The 7,742-nt window shown below is 58.2% G+C and overlaps 1 protein-coding gene across 11 annotated transcripts in view; it reads left to right on the top strand.

The window, feature by feature from the left end:
* ATP2B2 (ATPase plasma membrane Ca2+ transporting 2) overlaps positions 1-7,742 on the top strand; it is a 354,796-nt gene that overhangs the window by 126,475 nt on the left and 220,579 nt on the right. The gene's annotated exons all lie outside the window — the stretch shown is intronic.

Raw genomic sequence — 7,742 nt, forward strand, 5'->3', positions numbered from 1 at the left:
TCAGATGCCGGGTTCTCAGGTAGATCCCAGCAGCCGCAGGACTGCAAATGTCCCCAAAGCATGTTATGCAAGGGCTAGCAAGCCGGTAGCCCTGGGGCAATGTCCTCCTCTCTCCCAGCCCTGTCCCGGGGAGATGGAGAGGATGGAACGGTGGCCCCTGCCCATCCTAGCCAGGGTCCCTGGAAAGAGGCAGAGGGAGACCCCCATGAAGGGTCCCCTCGGCGGGGTGGGCTGACGCGCGGGGACCCACCCGGTCAGTCCAGCGGAGGCATGTGGTGGCAGGGACGCGTCCCTGGGTCCCCTCCATGGCCAGGAGTGGGGGGCCTGGCCATTTTGCAGCAGGTCATGCTGAGCAGTGGAGTTGGCACTTGGGGCCCGGAAGCCCAGCTCCTTGCCTGCCTGGGTGGCCTCAGCCAAGGGCTAGGGCACCTGGGGCTCCTCCCTGCCCCCCACAGGGCCAGGATTGGGAAGTGCAGCAGGGGGCCTCTGTACTCCAGGGGGAGGGTGGTCGTTGGCAGTCCCCCTGCTAGCCAAGGGGCCTTACATAGCATGGCTGTCCTCTGCTTACCCAGTTCTTATGGGAAGGAGGTCTGTGTGGTTGGGCTGCCCCACACAGGCTGGGGCCCCAGGGGTTCGGGCCCCCACACTGAGGCCTGGCCTGGCTCGACCTTCAGAAGGGTAAGTGAGCAGTCGGCGGTAGAGGGTCTCGGTGTGACGCTGCACAGCGGAGCCCTGCGCAGAAGGGGCTCCCCTCCTCTCTGCTCGCTCTCCAGATCGCTGGGAGGAGGCAGAGCTGACGTTTGGGGCATTTCCAGGAGCGTCGGGCGCCATCCGGAGAAATTCTCCTTTGACGTGTGCAGTAGGAGGGGGCTCGGAGCACAGGCCGCGGGGCCTCTGCCTGTTAACTTGGTTGAAGGAGCAGTGGCGAGGAGGGGCTGTGGCTCTGAGGGAGACCTGCGGGGGCAGAGGATCCGGGAGAGAGGCTGACGGCCCCGTGCAGGTTAGCCACCTGCATCCCCCAGCCTCGTTCCCATCGGGGCTTTCACATGTCCACAGATGCACAGAGCAAACGTGGGCCCCCAGGAGTGCGCCGTGTGTGCAAATCATATGCACGTATGCAACGCCCGTGCCCACGGATACACCCCAGCACCTGTAAGCACAGCTCACATCTGAATCCCACAGGCTCACATGCAGAACACAGCACACATATGAGTGCAGGGCACACACACACACATGCAGCGCTAACACAGGCACACGCTGGGCTGCACACGGGGCCCGGCAGCGGCCACAGCATAGCATGTACCTGTGTGAGGGCTGGCCCAGGCGTGCAAACCACAGGCACGCACACGCAGGCTCCCAATGCCACCTGCGTGCCTGTGTGTGCACTGGCAGGGGCCCCCCCGCCGGCGCCTGCTGGGCCGTGCCCACAGGTGCTGTCGGCACGCATAGGGAGTGCAGCAGTTCTGCAGATAAGCGAAGGTGGCTCTGTGGGCACTGGGCAGGGACCCACCTGTCAGGACAGAGTGGCCACCACAATCCCACGCAGGCCTGAGGGGAGGGCCCCCACATTCCCAGGGAGCTGTGATTGGGCCCAGCAAGGCCATCTCAGGTTATCGATGTTCTGCAGGGAAGGCTCGAGGAGTTAGAAAGGAGACAGAAGGGCACAGTGGGGCTGCTGCCCATGGCCCGACCGCCAGGAGCCCAGACGGCCCCACCCCCCGCCCCGCCCCCCCCAAGTCCTCTCTAGGCTCCTGCTGTGCACTGAATCTGAAGTGCCCGCACCTCTTCCTGCTCTGCCCTGGTCCTGCCTCCCGCTGGGAGTGCCCACAGCCCTGTGTCCCCACATCCCAGGTGAGGAAGCTGCCACCAGAGAAGTGAAGTCACTCACTCAAGGTCACACAGCTGAAGTGTGGCTGAGGCAAGGTGACAGCCATGCTGTGGGGCCCTGCCTTACCCTCAGGTCACCCCACCCCAGGGTGAGCCAGTGCCAGCTGGGATGCCAACATCTTGGGGACCAACAGGCCAAGAACTTCAGATTTTCTGGCACAACTCCAAGGGCGAGCAGAGAGGGTATCCCGTGGGTGATGGCAGAGCCCCCCGGCAGGGGCAGCCCTGTTCTATGCAGCCAGATGGCAGCCACCCCTTTCCCTGTCGAACTGCCAGCCCCTAGAAAGCCAAGCAGGCATGCGTGTTCCATGGTCACCTAGCCAGGCCCATTTCTAAGAGGGAAACCAAGTCCTGGCCCAGAAGAAAGGACTCTTCCAAGGTCACACCATGTCATCGGGAGAGCTGGAATTCTTGCCCAGCTCTCTCGGGTCCCAGGTGGGAAGCAGCCCCTGATTTTCCCTGTGCATTTGACTCTGGGTCAGAAGGAGAGCCCTAGGCCCCGCCTCTGCACCTCCCCAGCTGTGTGACCTTGGGCGACTCGCTTGGTCTCTCTGTGCCTCAGTCTTCCCATCTGTTGTTGCAAGGCATGCCTGTCCCTACCCTGCCTGGCTCCACAGCCGAGGCAGGAGGGGACCTTGCCGCCATGATCAGCCAGCTGCAAGGTCACGAGGGGAAAGAAGGGAGGAAATCTCGAGGCGGGCGGATCTCAAGCGTTGATGGCCTAAAGACCACGGGAAGGGGAGGGTTTCCAGATGATGTAAGAGGGCATTGGGGCTACGCTTCCCGGGTGCACTGAGGGTTCACCCCTCTTCCCTGCAGCCCAGAGAGACGAGGTGGCTTAGCAGGGTGCACGGGCTACCGAGACGGGGGTGACTGGACATTGTACTGGTCCCCCCACACCTGCCACGCCTGGGGACTCTGAGGTCTCTGGCAAGACAGTGACAGAATGAGGTGGGCTCTCAGGTGTCCTGCCCACCAGTCCCCTCCGGCCCCTAGCCCGTGACTTCACCCTGCATAGCTCAATCTGACCTTCCTGGGGACAGATCAATCCTCAGATTCAAAGGCGAGGTGCTCTCAAGAGACTCACCGGGCCTTGAGTTCGAGGCCTCTCCCGGCCACGTGACCTCAGGAGCCATGGCCGCCGCCTGTAGACCTCAGTGCTCCTTTCTCTGGAAGCGTGAACACAGAGCTGTTGGGAAGAGTTCTGGTAACGGGTGTGAAGGAAGCACCCAGCACATAGTAGGGGCCCTGGGGGGCCCTGGGGTGCAGGACCAGGCTCCTCAGCCTCCCTCAGCTCCCAAAGGACTGTTTCCCCAGCTGTCTGGGCACCCTAGGCACACAGGGCACGGGATGGCAGGCTTCTCCCTGCCCTCCTAGAGTATGCACGCAGTGTAAGAAGTAGGGGTGCCGTTTCTGCCCAGAAATGGGGCACCATGACCCACCCTGCCCCTCTCCAAGGTCAGAGCCTTGAACCTGCAGAGGCTGCTTCTCCAGCCAGCAGGAGCCTGAGACAAGGAGGCGTTAGGAGGGGCTCCTGGCAGAGGCCGGCTGTCTGGATTGACCCACTGAGAGCTGGTAGGAGGCGGAGGCCGAGGCCCTGTTCCAGGCAGTGGGGAAGTGCATCTGCTCCCTGCCTGTGAAGTGGGGTAATAGCGGCGTCCACGCCCCCAGCCGCTGTGAGGGGTTCATGGGAAGTAATGGGCACGAAGGCCTGAGCTCAGACTGTGGCCCCTGTGTGGGACTCGGCAAATGAAAGCTGTTGACCCCGAGAGTCCTCCAGAGAGTGGGAGTTCGAGACCTACCTCTGCCCTTGGAAGCCCAGTACCCTTGGTTAGTCACTTGGCCTCTGCGAACCTTGCTTTTCAATTTGTAAAATGTGCGGGGGGTGGGGGCTTGCTTCCCTGGCTGCCCACCTCAGAGGTCTACTGTGGGACGATAGTTAAACAGGTGACATGACGGTGACAGTGCCTGCAGACCTGCTGCTGGGCAGCGTGAGGGAGGGTGCCACCCTGGGGCATGGGGCCAGGGAGGGTTGCAGAGGTCTTAGGAGCATCACACGTGACCCAGGAGACCCCTGCAAGGTCAGAACATTCCAGAGGGCCATGGCTAATGGGAGCAGGAGGACCAGGGCCAGGAGCTGAAGCCCCATAGGTCCCCAGGTACAAGGGAGAGAGCCTCGGTCTCGGGGTCAGGAGAGGGGTCCTGGCCCAGCTCATGTCTGGTGGGTGACCTTGAGAAACTGTCAGCCCTCTGGGCTCATGCTCTGCTGGTAAGAGGCACAGTGAGGGCAGCTCCTGCCAGCCGCCCCTCGGGGGAAGGAGCTGAGACTCTGCCAGTCTGAGGGGTTAACAGCGAAGGCAACAGCAGTGTGTTTTCTGTCATAGCAAACCGCCACAGGCCGGGGGACTTAAGAAAACCGTGATGTATGGTCTCCCAGTTCTGGGGGCCAGAAGTCTGAATCAGGTCAGAAAGGGCTGGCTCCTTCCGGAAGCTCAAGGGAGACATTTCCCCCACTCTCTTCCGGTGGCGGAGGCCACCTTCTGCATTGCTTGGCTCGTAGACCCACCCTTCCATCTCCGCCCCACATCTTCCCAGGACTGTCTTCTCTGTGCCTCTGTTCTCTCTCCTCCTCCAATAAGGCCACTGGGCTTAGATTTCGGGCCCCCTAAGTCCCGGATGATTTCATCTCTAGCTTCTTAACTCATGACATCTGCCAAGACCCAACTTCCAAATGAGTTCGCATCCTTAGGTTCGAGGTGGACGTAAGCTTTGCAGGGACACTGCTGAGTCCCCTGCAGTCACTCGGGTCTATTCACTGCGGGTAAGTCCTTTGCAATGTCTCGTTTGTCCCTCACTGTCATCCATTGCACAGATAAAGAAACCAAGGCTCAGGGAGATGAAGGTTGTGCCCAGTCACACAGCAGAGGCGGGCAGGGCTGTGGCTGGCATTCAGGGCAGCAGTACTTCTCCTTCCTGCCTTTTTGGAGCTGGCTGGGGGCTTCCATGAGAGCCCCCCCCCTTGGGGCCCATAGCCTGGAACCAGCCCTATGGTGACTCAGGGCCTGCAGGAGCTCCTGCCTTAGAGAGAAGTGGGGACAGGGGAGCTCAGAGGCATGAAAGGGTCCTGCCCTGGCCCCAGGACACCAGCTCACAGCAGAAGGTCGAGAGCCATAGTCCCTTCTGCCACTATCTCTCTGTGGACCTCAGTCTGCTTATCTGGAGAATGGGGGCATGGACGCCGACCTCATTGCCACGTACCAAACTGCTAACAGTCATCGCCGTTACGAATAGCTCAAATGTGTCCTCCCAGCTCTTTACAACATTGCTTTTGCTCCGTGTGTGGGTGGGTTATTGCTGATTCCAAGCCATGTCCTTATAAGCAGCTCTGTTCACTGCGGGCAGCGTCTGCATGGGGTTGAACTAGTGACTTACCCTCCATTTGCTGTTCTGTAAAATGGGGTGACAGTAATACCCATCCCCCAGCTGTTGTGACAGGCAAATGGAACCCCACTGAAGCTGCTGGCAGGGGGTACGGTCCAGGTAGAGGCTCGCTGCTGTTTTCCGTCTGTGAAATAGGAATTGGTACAGTATTGTGATCATTGTGTTACTATTTGCCATGTGAGGATTTGGTGAAGGAATGCAAAAGGAGCACCCGGCTGGGGGCCTGGCCAGAGATTGATGTTAAAGCGGCCTCCTTCTGTGATGTCAGAGAGACTTGAACTTAAATCCTAATGCTAGTGTTCATTGCTGTGTGACCTTGGGCTGGTAGTTTTGCTTCTCTGAGCATTCTGACTTGTCAAACGAGATGGAAGAAACCTTCTTCGCCAGACTGTGGGTGGCGCCGGAGACAAGACTTGTGGGAAACTGTCTCCAATGGAGCCCCCAGTCATGCCAGATATTTGAAAAGTGTCGTGCATCTGTCCTGCTTCAAGTCCCAGAAGGGACGTATCATATTCTAGGAGAGCAGATGTGAGTCTTACAAAGACCCAGGGAAGTCTCACGGTGCTGGAGCCTGGAAGAGCTGTGGGGAGAAGCCAGGACTGGGTGAGCCCGTTTTGGGATGCTGGTGCTGTACATTTCAAAGGAAGGAAGGAGGTCTCTCTGGGTCTCCTCTGCCACCTCTGGAGGCGTTTTCTGTACAGTGCCTGGAGCTCTCCCTGACCGCCCCAGGACCAGCCCAGCCCACCTCCCTGCAGCCCCCACCCCTAGGCTGGAGCTTTGGTTCCAGGGGGGCTCAGGAACCTGAGCTGTCCAGGCTGCAGAGGGAGTAAGGGATCCTCGGGCAGCATTGTGGGGATGTCCCCCAGCATCCTCCCTGGATGAGGGTCATCCGGGGCAAAGGGTCCTGGGCTCCAGCCCACTGAGCCTTCTCAAGCTTTCTAAGCTATGCCGTGGGCAGGTCACACCCACTTAGCGGTCACGGAGTACCATGAGTGAGGACAGGGTTTAGGGGTCCCAGGATGGCTGCCTAGTGCCACGTCGGAGGCCTGGCCACTGACAGCTGCGCTGTGCAGCCTTCATCTCTGAGCCTTGGTTCTTTCTGGGGTTGATCATGGTGCCCACCTCGTGGAGTTGCTTGGATTAAGATTGAACTATGCAGATTTCAAGGTGCACATTTGACATCTCTGAAGCTAGGCCATGCTTTACACATCCTGGGACACTGCAGTGGAATTAGCTATGCCTTTTTTCTTCCTTAAATGCGTAGAAGGTGAGAATGCATCTGACAGCTGATGTAGCTTAGGTTCAGCAAAATATGACAAATGCAACTTAAAACGGGCTTAGAACCTCCAGGCTGCAAGGAATAAGCCCAGCCTCCCACCTGTCTCCCTAGCTCAGTCAAAGAGAGCCCTCGCGGGGTCCTGCATTTCCCCTCTGAAGCAATAGGCATAGGAATACGACTTCAGGGAACATGAGCTAAGAAACTGTGGAAGTCCATAGAAAATGCATATTAGGAAAAAAAATATGCAAACTTTTTTTTTTCACCAAAATAAGCTCCTGCTTCAGTCCCATGTTCTATAAACTTTCTGAAATCCCTCATCCCTGTCTCCCAGAGCAGTTGTGAGAATCAGACCTGCTCCTGTGTATCTCACGTGCCTGGCAGAGTACCCACACACAGTAGGTGCTTAATACATGGCCGCTTAGAAACAAGCAACAGAGACCATAGTCCAGGGACTAATCGGAAACACACACTCTGGTGTGCTAATGCTGCTGCCCTACGTCCCCTTGCTGTGTGACCTGGTATACAAGCTTCTTAACTTCTCTGTGCTTTAGTCCTGCCATCTGCAAAATGGGGATAGCCAAAGCGTCCGATTCCTACAATTATTGCGAGGATTAAATAAAATTAAAGTGCTCAGGATACTGCTTGGCAGTGGTGAAGGCAATTATTATTTGATGAACTTCTAATGAGTCTCTTCCAGTCAATAAATGGTAGCTAAAATAAACACTGGGCTCAATAAAATGACAGCGAGCCCGAGGTGCATGTTACTGTGCCCAAGGTCACACAGCTGGTTCTCCGCAGACGGAAGCCAGACCCCCGCACATCCACACCCTGGCCTGGTGTGGCCGCCTAGCCATGCTGTCGGTTCAGGGGTCTGTGAATCTTACAGAGAAGGGAGTTTTTGCCACAGGAGGGCAGCTTTCTAGAAGGATCTGCAACCAGATGCAGCATCCGTGGGGTCAGGGCTCCACAGGGTAATTCGGGTTCTACTCCGACAATGTGATTCCAGTCCCAGACCCAGCACCTTGAAAAACACATCTGGCATGTGTGCGTGCATGCCCTAAATCCCAAGAGGAGAATGGAGAAGGGATTGCGGTGTGGCCATCCTCCCTGAAGGGTGCTTTCCCACTGTCTCTCT

Source organism: Tupaia chinensis, unplaced genomic scaffold, assembly GCF_000334495.1.
Source record: "Tupaia chinensis unplaced genomic scaffold, TupChi_1.0 Scaffold000333_1, whole genome shotgun sequence".
In the NCBI taxonomy this organism is placed as follows: Eukaryota; Metazoa; Chordata; class Mammalia; order Scandentia; family Tupaiidae; genus Tupaia; species Tupaia belangeri.